Below are 23,248 nucleotides of genomic sequence, written 5' to 3' on the forward strand. Positions count from 1 at the left end.
CACTTAGTGACGTGCATTAAATCGGTCACTTTTAAACAGTGACGAATGTTTTGAAAAGTATACTCCGAAATGGAGAGAGAAACGGTTAACTGAGCGATACACAGTGAGTTTTCCACTAATAGTTCGTGGCTTCTCACAAAAGGGAAATGTCGCGAATTGATTCGTGACACTCCTCTCCTTTCACTGATCCACCTGGTGAACAAGCCTACACCTTTTCTCTCCTTAATGACCTAGAGCAGCTTGTACAGCACCCTACCCGTATCCCTGACCGCCTTGAAGAGAGCTCCAACATACTTGATCTCTTCCTTACAACTAATCCTTCTGCTTACACTGTTAATCTTTTCTCTCCGTTGGGCTCCTCCGATCATAATCTTATCACCTTAACCTGTCCTATCACTCCAGTACAGCCTGTGGACCCTCCAAAAAAACGTCGTCTCTGGCACTTTGGAGCTGCGGATTGGGAGGCCGTCAAGCAGTACTTCTTTGATTTTACCTGGAATGATTATTCCTTTCATGGCCGGGAGCCATCTGGGTGTGCCTTGCGCATCACGGAGGTTATTCTCTCGGGCATGGAAGCATACATTCCTTTCTCATATCCTTTGACCAACGCAAGAAAGCCTTGGTTTAATCACGCTTGTTCTAATGCGGTCCACAACAAGGAGAGGGCCTATAAAAGGTACCGGAGCCAACCCATCCCTGAATCACATCTTTTATACATTTCTGCCCGGAATCGTGCTAAGTCTGTTCTTCGCTCTGCTAAAAATGATTTCATCCGTAGAAAATGATCTCAACTCTCCAGCTTGAACTCTTCCCGCTCCTTCTGGCACCTTGCCAAAAACCTTTCTAACAACTTTACCCCATCATCCTTCCCTCCTCTTTTCTACTCTGATGGCTCTGTAGTTATTTCTTCTACTGATAAAGCAGATCTCTTCGCTCAGACTTTCTCTGTATTCCACCTTAGACGATTCCGATGCTGTTCCTCCATCACTTCCCCCCTCTGACTTCCTCATGGCTAACATTACAATTTCTTCAGCTGATGTATTTTCTGCCATTGCTGGCCTCAGTACTAATAGGGCATATGGGCCTGATGGAGTCCCTCCTGTTGTTCTCAAGAACTGTGCTTCTGTGCTTACACCCTGCCTAGGCAAACTCTTTTGCCTTTGTCTGTCAACTTGTACCTTTCCTTCTCGCTGGAAGTTTGCTCTCATTCAGCCAGTCTCAAAGAAGGGTGACCATTCCCAACCCTCTAACTATCGCCCAATTGCCTTAACATCCTGTATCTCAAAAGTTTTTGAGTCTATTCTTAATAGAAAAATTTTAAAGCCTCTTTCCTATCACAACCTTCTTTTTGATCGTCAGTATGGGTTCCGTCAGGGACGCTCCACAGGCGACCTTCTCACCTACCTTTCAGACTCCTGGTCATCCTCCTTTCGGGACTTTGGCGAAAGCTTTGCCATTGCACTTGACATCTCAAAGGCTTTCGATCGAGTCTGGCATAAATCTTTAATTTCCAAACTGCCCTCTTACGGTTTCTATCCTTCTATCTTTGCCTTCATCTCTAGCTTCCTTTCTGGTCGTTCTATAGCCGCTGTTGTAGATGGCCATCGTTCTTCTCCTAGATCTATCAACAGTGGTGTTCCTCAGGGCTGTGTCCTATCACCAACTCGCTTCTTTTTATTCATCAATAACCTTCTAAGCTGTACATCTAACCTTATCCACTCATACGCTGATGACTCCACCCTTCACCTTTCCATTCGATTCCCACAACGTCCATATCAGCAGTTACTTCAACAGGCAAGGGATGAGGCTATGGCACACCTAATGTCTGACTTGGCTCGTATCTCTGACTGGGGTAAAAATAATCTGGTTGTTTTTAATGCATCAAAGGCTCAGTTTTTGCACCTATCAACCTGACAAAATCTTCCACAGGTATACCCACTTATGTTTAATAATACACAACTTAATCCTGCATCATCCTTGAACATGCATGGGGTTTCATTTGCTCGAGACTTATCTTGGAAAGATCATATTACATCTCTTGTAAAATCTGCTTCCAAGCGATTGGGTGTGCTAAGCCGACTCCATTCCTTCTTTGCCCCTGCACAATTGTTGACTCTATACAGGGGTTTTATCCGCCCCTGTGTGGAGTACAAGTCTCATGTGTGGGGAGGCTCCCCACATACAGCTCTTCTCAATAGGGTGGAGTCAAAGGCTTTTCGTCTCATTAACTCTCCCCCTCTTACTGACTCCCTTCAACCTCTGTCTCTTCGCCGCAATGTTGCATCTTTATCTCTTTTCTATCGCTACTTCAATGGTCACTGTTCCTCTGAACTGTCTGCATGCATTCCTCCACTTTCACCACGGGCGCGTAGGGCAATCTGCCTAGCAGCAAACTCTCACTCCTTTTCTGTCCAGCTCTCTAATGCAGGAGTTAACCGTTACTCCCAGTCCTTCATTTATGCAACAGGTCAACTCTGGAACTGTCTCCCTCTGTCTGTATTTCCTGCTTCCTATGATCTCCAGTCTTTCAAACGCAGTGTGTCCAGGAATCTCGAAATGAATGGATCTTGAATTTCGCTGTCTCTTGTATTTTGTTTTTCTCTTGGAAGGAACAGTTTTGCGGGCTCATGGCCTTTGGTCCCTTCTTCCTCACATTAAAAAAAAAAAAAAAGTGTACAGGGAACACAGGCGCGCGTGGGACCGCGAGAAGAGAGAGTTCACAAGGGGTGGAGGAGGGGAAGGACTCGTGACGGGCTGGAACAGAGTTATGGTAATATAGGGAAAGGGTAAGTATTATTAATTCACTCTTAGTATCACCTGATAGCAAAGGGGTTTTGACATTTGATTCTATCTCTCGTTTACGTTACGTTAGCTGTGGGGAGGGGATTCTTTAGGAAGCGAGGGAGTAGAGGGACACTGGATATTCACTGTGTTTACGGTAATATATATGGGAGGATATTACTCTCACTTCTCTATTGTTTTCTAGTAACAAGGGACATAGGTATATTTTCACTACAGAGGATTCCTCAGGGGAAGAGTCTTACTGGTTTTCTGTAAGGGCGTCACCTGTGAGTCGGATTCCTCAGAACTCCCTCACTGTACTCGTTCTTACTCATTCGCCCGTGATTTCACTCACCCCGATATTTGACATACATTAAGTCACTGTATCACTGTAACCTGTTTTCTAGGTCAACGTCACTCTTAACATAATTTCACTTCACTAGTTCTGGGGCAATACCACACTTAACATAATTCACTCGTGTCGTGGGGGCGGCGGGGAGACATGCCAGCGGCTATTCTGCCGGACTAGGGGCACCGCCAAGGGAGGGCGTGCCGAGAGGGCACGGGACGGCTCGCAGGGGCGTCCTCTTGCGTCCCGCGTTGCACGTGGCGCAGGAGCCCGTAGCCTCCAGGCTGGGTTTAGGGGTGTGGCCCTCAAGACTGGGGCCAAACAGGTCCAGAAGTCTCTGGTTCAGGTTTCGGCCGGAGGTGGAGGTCTTTTGCCATCTCTTAGGTGTGGAGAGGTCGCGCCCGGGGGTCCTGGGGAGGGCCTGGAGAGACTGAGGGCTGCGGTCCCCAGAATCAAGGGGCGCCATCAGGTAGGGGCTACGGCACCGTCCTGCACTAGGGCCCGTCAGCGGAGTCTTCTCCAGGGCCAGGCGGAGAGACTGGAGGCCAGGGGAAGCTGTTAGGCCTCACGGGGTCTTTCTGGTGCTGGGGAGCCGGGCGCCTGCCTCACGCAGGGGCGATGACAACACCTCCTTTTGGCCGTGGGGCCTGGCAATAGGCCGTGGCTGTGTGGGGGAGTCAGCGCACCTCTGGTCACCTCTCGAGAGACAGTATGCTGTTCTCTTCTGCAGGAGGGAGGAGCGGCAGTAGGCCGTCTCAGGGGCAGTGCCTTTGGAGTGGCAATTGGCCGTCTCCTTCGGCAGGAGTGAAGAGCGGCAATCAGCTGCCTCAGGGGCAGCACCTTCAGAGCGGCAGTAGGCCGTCTCCTTCGGCAGGAGGGAGGAGCGGCAATCGGCCGTCTCAGGGGTAGCACCTTCAGAGCGGCAATAGGCCGTCTCTTTCTGGAGGAGGGAGGAGCGGCAATCGGCCGTCTCAGGGGCAGCGCCTTCAGAGTGGCAATCGGCCATCTCCTTCGGCAGGAGGGATGAGCGGCAATAGGCCGTCTCAGGGGCAGTGCCTTCAGAGCGGCAATAGGCCGTCTCCTTCGGCAGGAGGGATGAACGGCAATAGGCCATCTCAGGGGCGGCACCTCCAGAGTGGCAATAGGCCGTCTCCTTCAGCAGGAGGGATGAGCGGCAATAGGCCGTCTCAGGGGCAGCACCTCCAGAGCAGCAATAGGCCATCTCCTTCGGCAGGGGGGATGAGCGGCAATAGGCCGTCTCAGGGGCAGCACCTCCAGAGCGGCAATAGGCCGTCTCCTTCGGCAGGAGGGAGGAGCGGGAATAGGCCATCTCCTTGGGCAGAAGAGATGAGCAGCAATAGGCCATCTCAGAGGAAACACCAGTGCGACACTTGGCTGACTGATGAAGGCGGGAGCGGCAATTGGCCGTCTTCAGAGGGGTGATGTCAGGAACTGAGATGTCAGCTCCATCCCGGTCTGATCTGGCAATCCCACTCCCTGAAGGTAGTGTCCTCCTCCTGCTAGGGTGGCGGTGCGATGGTTGGTGTTATAAGGGCGCACGGCCCGGGCTGCCTTATGCAGTTGTCGCATTGGATCCCCTGGTGTGGATGTGGCTACTCCGTGGGGTCCGGGTAGGGGTGTTGGTGTGTTTCTGGGGGCACTATGCTGTTCTCCTCTCACTGCAATTCTGGGGGCACTACACTGTTCTTCTCTCACTGTGTTTCTGGGGGCACTATGCTGTTCTTCCCTCACCTCATTTTCGGGGGCACTGTCTTGTAAGCCACGCATTTCACACCTGAACAATCTCTCTCTCTTTCCCTTCATCATTCACTCCTTTCACATTCCAAGTTCCCACCCTCAGAAAGTCCTTTGTCCGTTCCTTAGTCGTCAATGTATGGTCCGTCCTGGTCCGAGGTGCTTTATTCGCTTGTTTAGTTAGTTCTATTTACGGGGTGGGACACTAACTCACCACCAACCCTTTTAGTCGCCTCGTACGACAAGCAGGGATACTGGAGGAGTATTCTTGAAACCTCTCTACCCCCATGGGGGTATACACACAGTATATTAGGTGTGTTAGTTTAGAGGCACTTTCACTGCCGGCATTCACTGCCTCACTGTCTTTAGAATATACGGGCACTGTCACTTTCGGGTCTTTGTCACAACACTGAGATCTTACTGTGTCGTCACTGGGGCTGCCGGTGTCTGGGCTTAGTCAAAGTGATGCCCGGGGGCCGGAGGGAGACCCACAGGTGAGCCTTCCCCTAAGAGACACGGGACTGCTATTGGGGGCATCACGGCCTGGGCACGTCTCTGGTCTGGAGTACAGGGAGGCCCTCTCTTGCTGGGGCCTCAACCTGGGGAGTGGCCCTCGGGGCTGGGGCCAGTGTCAGGAGCCGGGCCTGCTGCTTCTTACTCAGGGCGGAGGTCCGGTGGTGAGTGGGGCCAGGGCTGTCCCACCCTGGGGTCCGAGGGTTGTCCCTGGGAAGCTAGGGGCTGCGGTCGCCTTTAGGTTGAGGCGCCGTCAGGGGTTGGCTGTGGCACCTCATCTATGGGGTGTCCATCAGGGCTGGGCGTCGTCCAGGGGAGGGCTGAAGGGTGTGCATCCTGCCTTCAGGTATTTGACCTCGCCACTGCTCCTCGAATGGCAGCACCTCTGGGGAACCACACCTAGAGGGAGAAACAGAAGGGCATCCTGTGCGGTCTCCGGATGGAGAGTGGGCCGCACCAGGAACCTTCTCCAATGGGAGAACCCTCGGGACTGTGGACAAAGGGCATACAGTGGCTGTCCCTTCCCCAGCATGTACAATGACTGTTGCTGCGATTCCACAGGCCCTCGGGGTAGCAGCAGAATGACGTACAGTGGCCATTCTTTCCCCAGCACGTACTATGGCCGTTACCACAGTGCTGCTCCCGAAGGAGGGACAGGCAGATGAGGGGTGTACAGTGGCCGTTCCCTCCCCACTACGTACAGTGGCCGTTACTGCGGTGCTACTTCCGCAGTAGGAGGAGGTGGATGAGGGAGGTACAGTGGCCATTCCCTCCCCGGCACATGCAGTGGCCGTCGCTGTGGTTCCACCTCTCCTACTTCTGCCTGTCGACATGCCTACAGTGGCCGTCACGCTGAGGCATGCTCCAGATGTGGCTGCAGCAGAAGGGTGTACAGTGGCTGTCCCTTCCCCGGTACATACAGTGGCCGTTACCGCGGTGCTGCAGTGGGAAACAGTAGAAGGGTATACAGAGGCCATCCATTCCCACAGTGGCCGTTACCGCGGTGCTGCCTGGTACTGCATCTAGAGCAGTCCCATCCTGATCCTGGTGAAAGCTGGTCTGGCCGAAATGTAGGTGGCCATTACTGCGATGTCGTGGTTGGGTGCGTAGAGGGGAAGAGGGACATAGGGCCGGGGCGTAGCTGGGCCTGTCTCGCTCCAAGTCTGCATCGTGTTTACATGGCCTACTGTGGTGTCCTCCTGGGGTGGGGGTGGGGCTGTGGCTCCATAGTGGGGAGGGGGGTTTGATGGTGGGAGCACACATTTCACTATCATTCGTTCTATCTTACACAGACCAGCAACATTCATCAAACACTCTGCAACCTAACAATAGCCGCTAACAACTGTGCTCCCATGCCAGTGTAAGGGAAAAATACTACTGTCTGCAAATGAGGGCCATGTACAGTCTGTATGATCAACTAAACATTTGTGATGACATGAAACGGAGAAAGAGAGTGTTATGCTGGATATTTTTAGGCTGACTTCTCGTCCTAAAGACACCAGCGACTGAGTGGGGTCCTTTTTTTAGACCAGAACTAGAACACCTCAACAGAGGAACAGGGCATAAAAGCTCGGCAGGCTACCTTAACACATGTATTGCCTTAATTCAATGTTCTTACAATATACATACGACAGTATACAATACAGGGTGTGTGGACAGGAACAGGCTTATTAGTGACAGTATTTATATTACTTAATACATACAACAGGAGCACCATCAGTCAGTTCCATATATCAACAATACGCAGGTTTCAAGGATATAGTCCATAGAGTCCTTTTCCTCACAGTCCTTGCATGCATATTGTTCTCAGTCTCTGAACTTACATAATTCACATCGTATGATAGAATATTTAGTTCATAGGCACAGTCACTATTAATTCTCACTGCATCACTGTTCCGGGTTGTAATATTCTATATTGGTATGGTCAGTCTGTGTTTCACGGGATGGCATTAGAGATCACTAGAGAAATCCCTGGGCTGCTGGAACCTAGGTCTTGGTCGAGGTGGTGCCCGGGCATAGTGGGGCGGCCCTGGGGCATGCCCTCATGCAGGAGGCACAGAACCACTACCGGGGGAGTTGAGGTCCGGGCACGGTCCTGGTCGGGGGTGCAGGGAGGCTCCCTCCTGGTGGAGCCTCGACCTGGTGAGTGGCCCTTGGGACTGGGGCCAAATAGAGCCAGAGTCGTTCCTGACTCCTTCTGCTCCGGGTGGAGGGCTGGTCCTGGGCGGAGCCAGGGAGGTTCCTCCTTGGTGTCCGAGGGGCGTCCCTGGGAGGCTGGGGACTACGGTTGCCACGAGACTGGGGTGCTGTAAGGGGTTGGCTGTGGCATCCCCTCCAGGTGGCGTCCGTCAGGTCCGGGCATCGACCACGAGCGATCTGTAGGGCGTGGACCCCCTCCTCGCCAATCAGACCCTGCCACCACTCCTCAAACGGCAGCTCCTCCAAGAAACCACACCTGGAGAGAGAGTGGGGAGAATGTCCCGCATGGCCTCTGGGTGGAGGGCGGGCCACGCCAGGGACTCCCTCCGATGGGGAAGCCCTAGAGACTGTGGATGAAGGGCGGACGGTGGCCGACCCTTCCCCGACACGGACAGTGGCCGATGTCACGGTTCCACAGTCCCCAAGGGCAGCAGCAGAAGGGCGGACAGTGGCCGACCCTTCCCCAACATGGACGGTGGTCGATGTCATGGTGTTGCTCCCGCAGGAGGAGGCGGACGAAGGGCGGACAGTGGCCGACCCTTCCCCGGCACGGACAGTGGCTGATACCGCGGTTCTGCCTCCCTCTGGTGTACCAGCCGACGTGTGGACGGTGACCGACACGTCCAACCCAGGGCATATGATAGCCGCCTCCGCGGGGCTGGTTCCAGGTGTGGTTGCAGCAGTGCTGCAGGGGGCAACAGTAGAAGGATGGACGGTGGCTGATCGTTCCCTGACACAGACAGTGGCCAATGTCACAGTGCTGTCTGGGACTGTGCAATCACACGTCCCACCCCAATCCTGGTGAAGGCTTGCTTGGCCGAGAAGTAGTTACCCATTCCTGTGATGGTGATGTTGGTCGTGTTGAGGACAAGAGGGGCATAGGGTAGTGATGTCCCAGGGCCCGTCTGGCTCGGACCCGGTGTAAGCCCCACTGTAGTGTCTTGCTGGGGCGGGGGGCGGGGTGGCGGCTCCATCCTGGTGAGGGAGAGTCCACAGGGGTTCCCGCAGGAGTGTGTATCTCAGAGAGGTGTAATCTTAGATGGTGTGTGTGCCTTGTGTTACCTAGCCTAGCCGTAGTTCATGACAAATGAGTTATGCTGTACCCAGAGCCAACTTCTTGCTCCCTAAGTACGAGCAACTGATTTGGGTTCTTTCCAAGACCGAGTCTAGAGCATGCAACCAAAGGAACAGGGCTCAAAAACACAGGCTAACCAATCTTATATGTATATTACCATATAAACATACAGATGCAGGGCACAGTATGATATGACAGATTATACTGTAGCGATTTTATGAGCAGAGAGTTGCTTGCTCGCTAATGTGTAATGCCTTAGGTATGCAGGCTAGTTACCTGTGTAGCGCTTTACCGAGTGTGGTAATTTGCTGCTTTATATGTTCGATACTCACAATGGGGATTGATATTAAACTCCGTTTGGGAAAGAGAGGAGTGTATTAACCAAATGTATTAACACTGTATCCGACACATTCAAAGTTGGTTTAGAGGGGAGAATTATATAGTATTTGAGCTGGATCTAGCAAGTACTGTGACAAGTATTGAGAAAGGGTTGGATACGTAGTATCAATAGTCGGTGGGATAGGTAGTTATAAGGGGTTTAGTGTATCCATGGTGTGTATGTGTATGCAAGGGCACAGATGTTGCCTTGACAGGGTCAGGTGTGGGAAGAAGGCCTCAGGCAATGCTCCAGGTGTTTTTGTACAAATGATGCTCACATAGGCCTCTAGTGCCATGTGCACATGACTAGGTCGACCGTAATTGGGCAGCTAGACCTTTAGTTGTAGGCAATTGGAAGACGCACCTCATGGAGTGGCCTATATGTGACCTGATTGGATTAGGCACGAGCGACACCCTTGGCGTGGGTTTGCGGTTTTGGGAGGGTCACCGGGTCACCCCAGCCTCTGTGCCACGGTGCCGTGTGTAAAGTGTGAAGGAAATGTGGTGGTTACGTATGGAGGCTGTGTGGTGCAAAGTAAGGCTGTGTGGTGTACAATAACTGAGCTACAGGACTCCCCTTCTCCCTTTTTTTTTTTTTTTATACACATATAAAGTGAAATAGCAGCCGTGCCAACAGAGGGCATCACAACACCCCCAGGGGGTAGGGCACGTGCGATGTCCGTGTGATATGGGCATATGTCCCGTATGGCCGTGCGCCCTTATTCCACGGAGTGCACCCGGCACGAACATCTCAGTCTGGGTGCATTACCCTCCAACTGATCCAGCCTTCGTCAGGATCGAGGTGGAACTAATAAAACAGCTCCAGGCAGCACCCCAGTAATGGCCGGTAGCTGCACACTAAAAGCAACGGGCTGTAACCGTGCTCCAGCAACGGCCCGTAGCCATGCTCCAGCAATGGCCTGTAGCCATGCTCCAGCAACGGCCTGTAGCCGTGCAACTGTGATGGCCAATAGCTGCACACTAAAAGCAATGGCCTGCAACAGTGCAACGGTGATGGCCAGTAGCTGCACACTAAAAGCAATGGCCTCCAGCCATGCAACCGTGACGGCTGGTAGCTGCACCTTTAAGAGACGGCCAGCAGCCACTCAGAGTGCTGCCAATCCCCCCCTGCAGAACCCGTGATGGCCGGTTGCTGCATGCGGGGAGAGAACGGTACACCCTCTCTCCTGCAGTTGCCTTGAGGGGCACGACACCAGTGACGACCGGCAGCCGCACCAGTAGACAGGGGACGGCCTGTAGTTGCCTATCGCCTACATGTCACCTATCATACAGGACTTCGGTGATGGCTGGTAGCCACACCTGTAGACACGTGACGGCCAGTAGCTGCACGTCGTCTGTGGTCCCATCAGGAAGTTGGACCCCGGTGACAGCCGATTGCCACACCAATGGGAAAGGGACGGCCTGTAGCCGCCCTCCTCCCATTGCCCAAGGGACCTCAGCAATGGCCGGTAGCTGTGCCAGGAGGGACACCTTACAGCCCCTTTCTGCCTGTAACTTCACAACCTGAGGGAGACTCCTGCTCGAGCTGCCCCACTGGTGGCAGAGTAAGTCACATCCTTAACTCCCCTGACCGAGGCAGCCTCCAGGAGGAGAACCTTCCAATAGAAGACTGGTGGAGAGGACCTGTCCTGACCCCGGGGCTGCACTCCATCCAGCCAGTGCTAGAGGGAGAGCAGCACCTGTCAGACTCCTGTCGCCAACAATGCTGCAGCCCTACCCTGACGGCGAAGCAGTGGGAGTGAGACCGCAGCAGACAGGGTCTCCACAGTGCCCCTAGTACCCTACGGCACGACCTCTCCAGTCCAGAAGAGGAGCGATGTCCTTCCCGCACCATGTGCCTAGAGGAGCGCCTTCAGAGGATCTTTGGCCTCAGTCCCGAGGGCCAAACCCCAGTCTCGAGCCCCTCCAGTGCGGGGCCCTTCACCACGCCTGACCACAGCCCATTCCGGAGGATGACACCCTCACGAGTAGTCCTGTGGCCCCTCAACGAGAGGACACCTGAGGGGATGCAGCAGACACTGGGCTGCCGCCTGTGAGCTGCTGGCCCCTCACCTTGGTTGGCCCGCTCCCTTGCCGCACATCCCCATAGTGACTGTGACTTTCCTGCCCACGAGGTGAAAGTGAAAGTGACTATCAGAGTATAGAATACAGTGGCAGTGTCTAACTACCCGAACACTACCAAATGTGATAAGAGACATGAACAGTGTTCCACCTCCCTAGTACTTTTAGTGTAACACGGGACAGGTACACATAATTATCATGAAGTACAAGCAGTCCCAGAACAAAGTGTAATATCATCATCACTGAAGTACAGTGTCTGTCTGTCTGTTCCCGAGACTGTCGGTATCCTGCATGATACCTGTAGTATATATACCTGCCAATTCCAGTTCTTGCCTTTGGATAGAGTCTCGTGAATTGTCTAGCTTCCTGTATCTAGAATTTGGTAATATACATGTAAGGTTGTTGCCCTGTGTTATTATGCCCTGTTCCTCTCACACTAAGCTCCGGTCTGGAAAGGGAACCCAGCTATACCTTAGGTGTTGTTAGGACGGGAAGTCGCCTTAAAAACACCTAGCATAACACTGGTGGATAGCGGTGGTTCTTGACCCGGGCTGATACAAAGAGGAGCAAACAGGGAAATCATCAAAATGGCAAACAAACCGCATGTACAATTGCCAAAATTTGATCAGAAGCAGTAAGTTATCCACACGTACCTATCCATAGTCAAGCCGCTATTAGATATTGGCTTTAAAAGCAACAGGCAGAAGATCGCAGTCACCCTACCACTTCTGGGAAAAGCAGCACCCAGTATTACGCCGAAAGTGGTCCCTGACCGAACATGGACGAATTCCACCAAAATAGTGGTGGAAGCAATCATACCCTCTCTAGGAAGTGTGGTGGCGCAGTCCCAACTGGACAGCCTAATGTACAGCGCAAGCCTGGATGACACTCTCATCCGGGCCAGGCGGCTCATCACCGCCGCGTACCCAAAGACTGATGCAGCAACCCGGGAACAGTTTATGTTTGACATACTCAACAGAATCCTCCCCAGTTTCATCAAGGAACATTTTATAATACATGACCTAACGGGAGACCTGGATAAAGATATCCAACTAATCAGACGCCTTCTAGCCATCCACTCCACCGCTCAACACATTGGCGGAATCAATCAATTCCCCACGAACATCATCGCCATTAACCCGTGGGAATTTTCTGCCTGCAGCCACGGATGCCCTATCCACGACATCCGTGAGCAACTAAAAGCTGCCCAGGGCAGGAAAACGACCCAAAGGCGCCTACAAGCCTCCCCACCATACGACGAAGACGGCGAGGACGACGGCTCATACACCGATTGCCCCGAGCCTGAGGGAAACAGAGCTCAATGAAAAAGGCGCAGAGCTCGACACAGAAGGCGCCCCACACCACCCCCGCACCTCCCCATACTGATGGGGGCCACCTCACAAAAACATCACCCCTCCCAGAGTACGACAGGGGGAAACGATAGGTCTCATTTTACTCTCCTCCCGCTATATCTTCTGTTTTACCCTTCCCTATTCTTAACCTTCCCACTCCCCCACACACCACTTTCTCCGCTACCATCGCCTCCTCCCGTCCTGTTCTCTCTCAACACAAAGCCTGCCTCCCCCATAACAGACCCCCCAGGACCCATACCTTATCCTCCCCTAACCTACTTCCTAAAACCATCTCCTGTTTATTGCCTCCTACCTGTCATCCCTCACCACCCACCTCGCACGCCGCCATCCAGCCACGCCACACCCACTGTCCCACCCAGCACACTGCACCACAACTCACCTTCCCCACCAACACGACTAACTCATACGCCTGCTCTATCACACCCTCCTCCTCCCCACCCTCATCCACCTCCCTTTCCTCGGTCACCTCCCTTACCCTACCCTCAATCTCACCATCCTCACGGACCCCCAACTCATCCCCAGTGACGTCACTGCCCGCCACCACGTCACCACAACAGGCCCAGCCACACAACCAAGAGATTCCCCACCCAACCACGGCCACCGCACCACACCTCAGACGCTACACACCACCCGCCACACAGTGCACCTCAGCTTCAGCCACCCCACCACCGCCGCCAATACAACCACCCGTTCTGGGGGCCCCAAATCCACCCCCAGCCACTTCACCACGTTTCCAGCACCGCACACCACCCGCCACCACCCCCACACCCACAGCATCCCCTCGCCCCACACCCACCACCCACCCCACCCCACAAGCACAGCCCCTTGCCACCACCTATGCCACCCCATCACCAAACGTCTGGACAACACCACAAGGCCGCACTTCCCCCTCACCACTGGCTCCTTCACCGCCCACACCGCACGCCACCTCACCTCCCGTCTCACCACCACCACAACTCCCTTCCCCCAGCCAACCCCCTGCTCCCTCACCACTGCCTCCCTCGACCCCCGCACCTCACACCACCTCACCTACCACCTCGCCACCACCATGCTGCTTAAGCACGTCAAGACCACCCACAACCGACACACACTCACATGCCCACACTCCCCCCCTCACCACCCACACCTCACGCCACCACACCCACCTCCTCACCACCGCTGCAGATTTATTCCCCCAACCAGCCCTCCCATCTCCAGTACCTTCACCCTCCACACCACACGCCACCACACCCGCTGCCTCACCATCGCCGCAAATTCGTCCCCCCAGCCAGCCCCCTACCGCCTCACCCCGAGGTCCTTCACCCCACACGTCACACCACCTCACCACCACCACCCACCTCCAGCACCAGAGCACCCCCAACGCCCCCATACACCACCCCATGCCGCCTCCACCCCTACATCAACTCCCCTCATCATCGCCCGACATTCCCCCATCACCACCAGACCCACACATCAAACACCACCACCCAACACCACCCCACCCCAATGCCCCATACAGCCACAGAGCCGCAAGGCTGCACTCCCACCTCATCACCCACGCCAACCTTGAAAACCACCATCACTCACTCTGGCCGCCTCTCACGTCCTCCCATCAGATACACCACCACCCCCTCCACGGTCACCAGCATTCAGCTGAGACCCTCAGAGGTGCGACCACCTACAGCCATGAGGATACAGTGCGCCACCTGGGCTTCGGCCCTCAGCAGGAAGCACTGCATTCGCAGGCCCCATCACCTCCTCCAACTCCTCTGCACAGTCTCCCAACCCTCTACCCTCCACCTCACCTGCACCCCTCACCATGACGAAAACCTAGCAACTATATAATGGACCACCCTCCTCCAACATCTGACTCCAGCCCACAACACCAGCACCACCAAGACCTACAACCTCCAGTCACGGGGACGTGACTTTTCCCACCACGACGGTGGTGAAATAGCAGCCGTGGCAACAGAGGGCATCACAACACCCCCAGGAGGTGACAACGGAGGGCTAGGTAGGGCACACGCGACGTCCGTGCGATATGGGCATATGTCCCATAAGGCCACGCGCCCCTATTCCACAGAGTGCACCTGGCAAGAACATCTCGGTCTGGGTGCATTACCCTCCAACCGAGTCAGCCTTCGTCAGGATCGGGGTGGAGCTAGAGCTAATAAAATAGCTCCAGGCAGCACCCTAGTGACGGCCAGTAGCTGCACACTAAAAGCAATGGCCTGTAGCCGTGCAACCGTGAGGGCCGGTAGCCACACCATTAAGAGGCAGTCAGCAGCTGCTCATAGTGCTGCCAACCCCCCCTGCAGAACCTGTGACGGCCAGTTGTCCCATGTACGGAGAGAACGGTACGCCCTCTCTCCTTCTGCAGTTGCCTTGAGGGGCATGACTCCAGTGACAGCCAGCAGCCACACCAGTAGACAGGGGACCGCCTGTAGCTGCCCTTCACCTACACCTCGCCCCTCATACAGGACTTCAGTGACGGCCGGTAACCACGCCCCTAGACAGGTGAAAGCTGGTAACCACACTTTGTTTGCAGTCCCGTCAGGAAGTCGGGCCCCGGTGATGGCCAATTGCCGCACCGACGGGAAAGGGATGGCCTGTAGCCGCCCTCCTCCCGTTGCCCAAGGGACCTCGGTGACGGCCGGTAGCTGTGTCAGGGAAGGGCGCCTTAAAATCCCCTTTCCCCCTGTGATTTCACAATCTGAGGGAGACTCCTGCTCGAGCCGCCCCACTGGTGGCAGAGTAAGTCACACCCTTAACTCCCCAGACCGAGACAGCCTCCAGGAGAACCTTCCAATAGAAGACTGGTGGAGAGGACCCCTCCTGATCCCGTGGCTGCACTCCATCCAGCCAGTGCTAGAGGGAGAACAGCACCTATCGGACTCCTGCTGCCAGCAACACTGCAGCCCTACCCTGACAGCGAAGCAGTGGGAGTGAGACCACAGCAGAAGGGCTCTCCCCGGCACCCCTAGTACCCTACGGCACGACCTCTCCAGTCCAGAAGAGGAGCGATGCCCATCCCGCACTGGGCGCCTGCAGGAGTTCTTCCAGAGGATCTTTGGCCTCAGTCCTAAGGGCCAAACCCCAGTACTGAGTCCCTCCAGTGCGAGGCCTTTCACCCTGCCTGACCACAGCCCGTTCTGGAGGATGACGTCCCCACGAGTAGTCCTGTGGCCCCTCGACGAGAGGACACCTGAGGGGACGCAGCCGACACTGGGCCACCACCTGTGAGCTGCTGGCCCCCACCCCCCCCTTGGTTGGCCCCCTTGCCCCACATCCCCATAGTGACTGTGACATTCCTACCTGCGAGGTGAATGTGAAAGTGTCTATCAGAGTACAGAATACAGTGACAGTGTCTAACTACCCGAACTCTACCAAATGTGATAAGAGACATGAACAGGGTTCCACCTCCCTAGTACTTTTAGAGTAACGTGGGACAGGTACATAATTATAAAGCACAAGTAGCCCTAGAGCAAAGTGTACTCCCATCTTCACTTAAGTACAGTGTCTTTCCATCTGTTCCCAAGATTGTCGGTATCCTACATGATACCTGTAGTATATATACATGCCAATTCCAGTTCTTGCCTTTGGATAGAGTCTCATGAATTGTCTAGCTTCCTGTATCCAGAATTTGGTAATATACATGTAAGGTTGTTGCCCTGTGTTTTTATGCCCTGTTCCTCTTACACTGTGTCTAAGCTCCGGTCCGGAAAGGGAACTCAGCTATACCTTAGGTGTTGTTAGGACGGGAAGCCGCCTTAAAAACACCCAGCATAACATAAAGAGTAATGTTTTACATATCTAAGCAGAGCTTAATCCTATAGAATGTGTATTACAACGAGTAACACGTGATATACAGAACTTAAATCTAGATAATTCATACTACAGAAAGTGACATATATGCTTCATCAAAACGTATAGGTAGGGACACAGTGCTTAAGTGTAGATAATACATACTGAAATACTGGCCACGGCGATGGAACACCACAGGGATGCAACAACACCCCCAGGAGGTGACCACAGAGGGGCTTCGAGGGCACGCACACCACCCAGGCAGTATGGGCATAAGTGCCCTGTGGCCTTGCGCCCTTATTCCCAGGAACGGATCCAACGGGAACATCGCAGTCGGTGTATGTTACCCTTTCACCAGACCAGCCCTCAACAGGTTCGGGTTGGGACTGAAATTACAGTTCCAGGCAGAACCCCAGTGATGGCCTGTAGCTGCACAACTAACGTGACGGCCTGTAACCGCACAGAACCAGCAACGGCCTGTAGCCACGCAACTAACGTGACAGCCTGTAGCCGCACAAAAATAGTGATGGCCAGTAGCTGCACAAAAATAGTGACGGCCTGTAGCCGCACAAAAACAGAGATGGCCTGTAGCCCCTCAGGTGCTGCCTACCCTTCCTCCTCCTGCAGAACCAGTGACAGCCTGCAGCCGCACTTGGGGAGAGAGCAGTACGCCCTCTCTCCTTCTGCAACTGCCTCGGGGAATAAAACACCAGTGATGGCCTGTAGCCGCACCTCGCCCTTTGCAGGATATCAGCAACGACCTGTAGCCACACCCGGGGTCAGGTGATGGCCTGTAGTCACACCTTGCCCACAGTCCTGTCAGGAAGTCGGATCCCAGTGACGGCCTTTAACTGCACTGACAGGGAAGAGACGGCCTGTAGCCGCCCTCCCCCTGTTGCCCGTAGGACCTCGGTGATGGCCTGTAGCTGCACCAGGGAAAGACGCCCCCACAACAGTCTCACCCCCCTGTGACTTCCCAGCTGGAGGACGACCTTTGCCCAGCCCACCCATCCTGTGGCCGAGTGGGCTGTTCCTCTATTTCTCCTCACAGAGGCAGCCCTCAGGAGAAGTCTTTCTACTTGGAGGAAGTGTGGCGAGGACCTGTGATATCCCTGGGAGTGTGTGCAGTCAGACAGCGCCCATGGGAGATGAGCTACTGACAGACTCCCACCAGAGGCGAAGCAGCAGTACGACCTTGATGGCGGCCTGATGGGAAGGACACCGCAGACACCGGACTCACAGCAGTGCCCCTGGAACCTCAGGGCATAATCTTGCCCGCCCCAGACAACAGCGACCTCCTCCCCAGGGTGGGTGCAGACAAGAGCACCTACTTGCATTGTTTGGCCCAAGTCCTAAGGGCAGACCCCTCAGCCAAACCCCACGAGTGGAGGACCTTTCACCACGCTCGACTACAGTCCGCAGCAGGTGACATCACCATTGAGGGTCGTCCCATGGCGCTTGAGAGAACAGACACCTGATGGGACTCCTCCGACACCTGGCTGACACCTGGGAAACACCCGACCTGTCCAGTGTAATCCGTGACTGTTTCTCGTGTGTGACCATAGTGCACGTGACCTGTACAGTGTTAAAGTATTGTGCTCTAGTAACCGCACCATGAACTGCGTATGTTCATACCCATCAGGTGCGCTGTGTTGAATTAGAGCCTCTACCACCACCTAATGTACAACGGGACACATATTCAGATTGTGAACGTTCAGATCTAGAGATAAACTGTACATAATCTACTCTCACCTTGTACACAGTGTCCATTCAATATCCCCGTGACTGGAAAGTATCCTGCGTGGTACTAACACCTCACAAGCCAGTCCAAGCCCCTAGTCTGTCTAGTATCGTTTAATAGTGAATAGTGTATTGTGTAACTCTCACTCATATTGTATACTGGAAATTATAGTTAATACACGTGTAAGGTTGTTGTCCAGAGTTTTTATGCCTTGCTCTTCTTGTCGTGTGTTCTAGCTCCAGTCTCAAAAGAGGACCCAGGCTCTGCAGCTAGTGTTTCTAGGACGAGAAGTCGCCCTAAAATCACCTAGCATAACACATACAGTACTAAAGAAAATTAGAAATATAATCAGCAGTGAGATACATATACAGAGATATAGAGCTTAAATCTAGGCAACACACATTATCAAAAAATAATGAGACATGGTTAATAATGATATATTAAATATATATTTTTGGGGATTAAGTCTAGAAAAGTCACACATCATGACATATGAGGTGAAATACCTACCTTGGCAACCGAGCACCACCAGGACATGGCGACACCCCGCCCAGGAGATCACGGAGGGGCTCTGCGGGCATGCACGTTACCAAGGCAGTATGGACCTATGGCCCCGACTACCTTGCGCCCTTATTCCCTGGAATGGACCCAGCAGGAACGTTGCAGTCCGAGTACATTACCCTCCAACCAGACAAGCCCTCGACAGGTTCAGGGTGGAGCTGAATAGTCAGTCCCAAGCAGCACCCAAGTGACGGCCTTCAGCTGCACAAATAACGTGACGGCCTTTAGCTGCATGAAACAAGTGACGGCCTTTAGCTGCACAAATACTGAGACGCCCTTAAGCCGCTCAACTGCTGCAACCTCCCCTCTCCTGCAGAGAACGGTGACGGCCTTCAGCTGCACTCAGGGAGAGACAGTAACGCCCCCTCTCCTTCTGGAGCTGCCTCCGGGAGTACAACATTGGTGACGGCCTTCAGCCGCACCTTGACTGTTCATCACTGCCCCTGCAGCATACTGGTGATGGCCTCCAGCCGCACCTGTGGACGTATGATGGCCTTCACCAACACCTCGCCCATGACCCTGCCTGGAAGTTGGCCCCCAGTGACGGCCTCATGCTGCACTGACAAGAAAGGGACGGCCTTCAGCCGCCCTCCTCCTGTTGCCCACAGGACCTCAGCAAAGGCCTTCAGCCACACCAGGGAGAGACACTCCAACAAAAGTCTCTCATCCCCTGAGACTTCCCCTGTGGAGGACGACCCTTGCTTGGCTCACCCCTCCTGTAGCCGAGTGGGACTCTCCTCCATTTCTCCCGACAGAGGCAGCCCCCAGGAGGAGCTTTCCTGTCTGAAGGAGGTTTGGCGAGGCCCCATGTTGTACCTAGGAGTGTGTGCAGTGCAGTCGGTGCCCGTGGGAGATGACCAGCTGACAGACTCCCGCTGGACGTGATGCCACAGTTCAACCCTGACCTTGGTCTGACAGGAGGGAGAACACAGACGACGAACTCCCTGAGGTGCCCCTGCAACCCCGGGGTGCGACCTCCTCAGCCCTAGACGATGGCGACATGCAGGCAAGCACACCTACTCGTTAGGCTTGGCCCGAGCCCCAAGGACCAGACCACTCAGCAAGGCCCCACGAACAGAGGGCCTCTCACCACGCCCGGCAGCAGCCCATAGAAGACGATATCGTCCCTGAGGGTTGTCCCGTGGCCCTTACGAAAAGGGATGCCTGACGGGACCCCTCCAACACCTGGCCGACATCTGGGGGCCACCAGACATCTGCAGCCCAGTCAAAGCTCTCCAGTCTGCCCAGCGTAGTAGTGACTGACTAGTGAATGGTGTGATACTGGTATTCATATTGTATACTGTGCCTAACTGGTACCCTAGTGACTGAGTAGTATACTGTGTGTCTTTCATGTTCATACTGTGTACTGTGCCCGACTAGTGCCCCTACCATTGCATAGTATATTGTATGATACCTGTTTTCATAATGTGTACTCGTGAACAAATATTATACTGTGTGAGACTTACATCCATCTTGTGTACAGTGTCCATCTAGTGCCCCTGTGACTGGGCAGTATCCTGCGTGATACTGATACGCCACAGTCCAGTTGGAGCCCCTAATCTGCCTAGCGTATTTGAGACTGAATAGTGTATTGTGTGTTACTTACATTCATATAGTATACTGTGAGTTGTAATTAAGATTATACACGTGTAAGGTCCAGAGTTTTTATGTCCTGCTCTTCTCGTTGTGTGTTCTAGCTCCGGTCTCGAAAGAGAACCCCGACTCTACAGCTAGTGTTTCTAGGACGAGAAATCAACCTAAAAGTACCTAGCATAACAGCGGTGGTTCTTGACACGGACAGAATACAGGGAGGAGCAAAACAGGGACAACAGCAAAAATTACAACAAAACTAAAATGCAGTACAGTATCACAGAGGGCAACCCAACATCCCCAGAAGGAGCCCACAGAGGAGCAAATACAGCGCGACTGGACTCTGGGTGACAGGGACATAAGTCCGCCCGGGCCGCACGCCCCTATGACCCGGAGCTTGCCTGCCGCCACCAGAGCAGGAAAGCGAGACTACCTTCCGGGCGAGCCGACCACCGACAACCACGGGGTGGAGCTATTACTCTAGCTCCAGTCAGCACCCCTGAAACAGCCAGTAGCCGCTCAACCCTGCTACAGGAGACGGCCTGCGGCCACTCTGGAGGTAACGAGGAGATGGCCAGAAGCCGCTCTGAAGGTGCCCTACACGAGACGGCCAGTAGCCGCTCAACCCTTCTGCAGGAGACGGCCTGCAGCTGCTCTGGAGGTAATAAGGAGACGGCCAGTAGCTGCTCCGCCTTCGTCAGGAGATGGCCAGTAGCCACTCTGAAGGTGCCCCTCAAGAGACAGCCTGTAGCTGCTTGACCCTCCTACGGGAGATGGCCTGCAGCCACTCCGGAGATAACGAGAAGATGGCCGGTAGCCTCTCCGAAGGTGCCCTTGAGTCGGCCTGTAGCCGCTCCCTTCCCCAGGCCACAGCCAGTAGCTGGGCCTTTAGCAACGGCCGGTAGCCGCTCCCCTAGAAGGCCACGGCCAGTAATCAGGCTCTACAGCAGGAGACGGCCGGTAGCCGCTCCTCCATCAGGTGCTGGCTCCTACCCACGAAACTACGACCCAGAGGGAGACCCCAGCCTGGAGGAGTATCGGAGAGGCCCTGTAACCACCATCGGGCTCTTCTCTCCGCAGACGGTTCCTGAGAGGACTCGCCTGACGGACCCCGACATAGGCCAGTGCCGCAACCCACTCCTGACAGCATCCCCAACCGCCGGAGACCGCAGCCCCCAGGACCTCCAGACCGCCCTCAGGACCCCCGGGCGGGACCTCCCTACACCCCGATGCCGGAGATCTTCATCCTCCCTCAGGCGCCTGAGCGAGAGGTTCAGGCAGCTGTTCAGCCCCAGCCCTGAGGGCCAGACTCCGCCTCAAGCCCTGAAAGTGCGGGACCCTTCGCCACCAGCAGCCCCAGACAAGAGAGGACGCCCCTATGCGTGATCCCGTGGCCCCTGAATACGGAGGCCCCTGGCAGAACTCAGCCCCGTCAATAGTGAGGCTGAGTCATCTCTGCCTCCCTTGTACCTGACCGCCATTACGCCCAGTCCCGAAAGTGAATGACAGTGAAAGCACAGTGTCCGTGACATAGTGAAGTAAGAGCAGAACAGTGAGTTATCAGAATATGGGAAGTCAGTGAGAAAAGCATCAATAGTAACATAAAAGGGAGGTGGAATAAATAACAGTGAAACATTGAACACGGCAGGGCAGTGAAATAAATGTCTCTCAGTGAACACGCTACCATGTAGTGACAGCCTCATATTAAGATCATACGGAGGCCCCAGTGTAAGAACAATAATTAACGACACGACAGACAAACCCGTTAGCCTGCCAGCAGTGAAAATAGTGCCACAAACTCCACCCAATACACAGAACCTAGACTCTCCCAAATAATAGTGTTTAGCTTCACTGCCCTAAGATCCCCGATTATAGAGCTGTTCACCTTACCCGATCTTGTCCTAAATAGTATCCCGTGCAATACTAACACCCAGTATCTAGGCCTTATAGTTATAATTGTTCAGCATAACTATACTTGTGACATCTACCCGTTCCACTGTGGAATTTAGCAATTCACATGTAAGGTTGTTGCCTTGAGTTTTTGTGTCCTGCCTCTCTCTTATTTGTTTAAGCTCTAGTCTAGAAAGAGAACCCAGCTACACACTAGGCGTTAGAGGGACGGGAAGCCGACCCTAAAACACTTAGCATTAGAAACACCTCACATGCAATTTCCTAAATTCGACCAGGAACAATATGACATACACATATACCTATCCATGATCAAACCGCTCCTAGACATAGGGTTTGAGGCTGACAAACAGATAATAGCAGTCACCCTGCCTTTCCTGGGCAATGCAGTAGCCAGTATCGCACCCAAGATCGCCCCAGAGCTGCAATCGGTGTATCTTACCCAAACAATGATTCAGGCCATCACGTCATCATTGGGGAAAGTTGAGGCACTATCACAACTCGACAATTTAATCTACGATGGAAACCTAGATGACACACTCATCCAGGCCAGATGACTCGTCACCACCGCATACCGGGAAACTGATGTAACAACCCGGGAACAACACACATTTAACACACTTCTAAGGGTTCTCCCCAGCGTTATCCAGGAACATTCTACGATACACGACCCTACGGGAGACCTAGATAAAGACATGCAGCTCATACAACGCCTCCTAGCCTCCCGCTCCATCCCGCAGTAGATCAATGTCGTAAGCAAAGTCCCCACCCAAAGACCAGTATCACATCACAAACAACGGGCGCCCTCAGCCCACACCAACCCCACAGCAACATCCAACCTACCCAGGATGCATCCCACCAATAAGTGCCCAATCCCCAAGGAGAACCAGAACTTGATTTCCATTAACCTGTGGATATTCTCCGCCTGCAGCCACAGATGTCTACTCCATGACATCAGTGAACAACTAAAAGCTGCCTATCGCAGACCAGTCACCCAGTGGCGATGGAAAGTGTCTTCCCTAGATAACGAGGGCCCCGAGAACGGCGCCTTCCCAACCGGGGACACCAACCCCAGGGAAATGGAGACGGAGGAAGACTAGATCCCGCAACAGCTGGATTTTTAGGCCGGCCCCCGCACCTCCCCATGGTGGCGAGGACCA

The sequence above is a fragment of the Coenobita brevimanus genome, chromosome 101 (assembly GCF_032717465.1).
Source record: "Coenobita brevimanus isolate Jiangsu-jjx chromosome 101, ASM3271746v2, whole genome shotgun sequence".
NCBI lineage: Eukaryota > Metazoa > Arthropoda > Malacostraca > Decapoda > Coenobitidae > Coenobita > Coenobita brevimanus.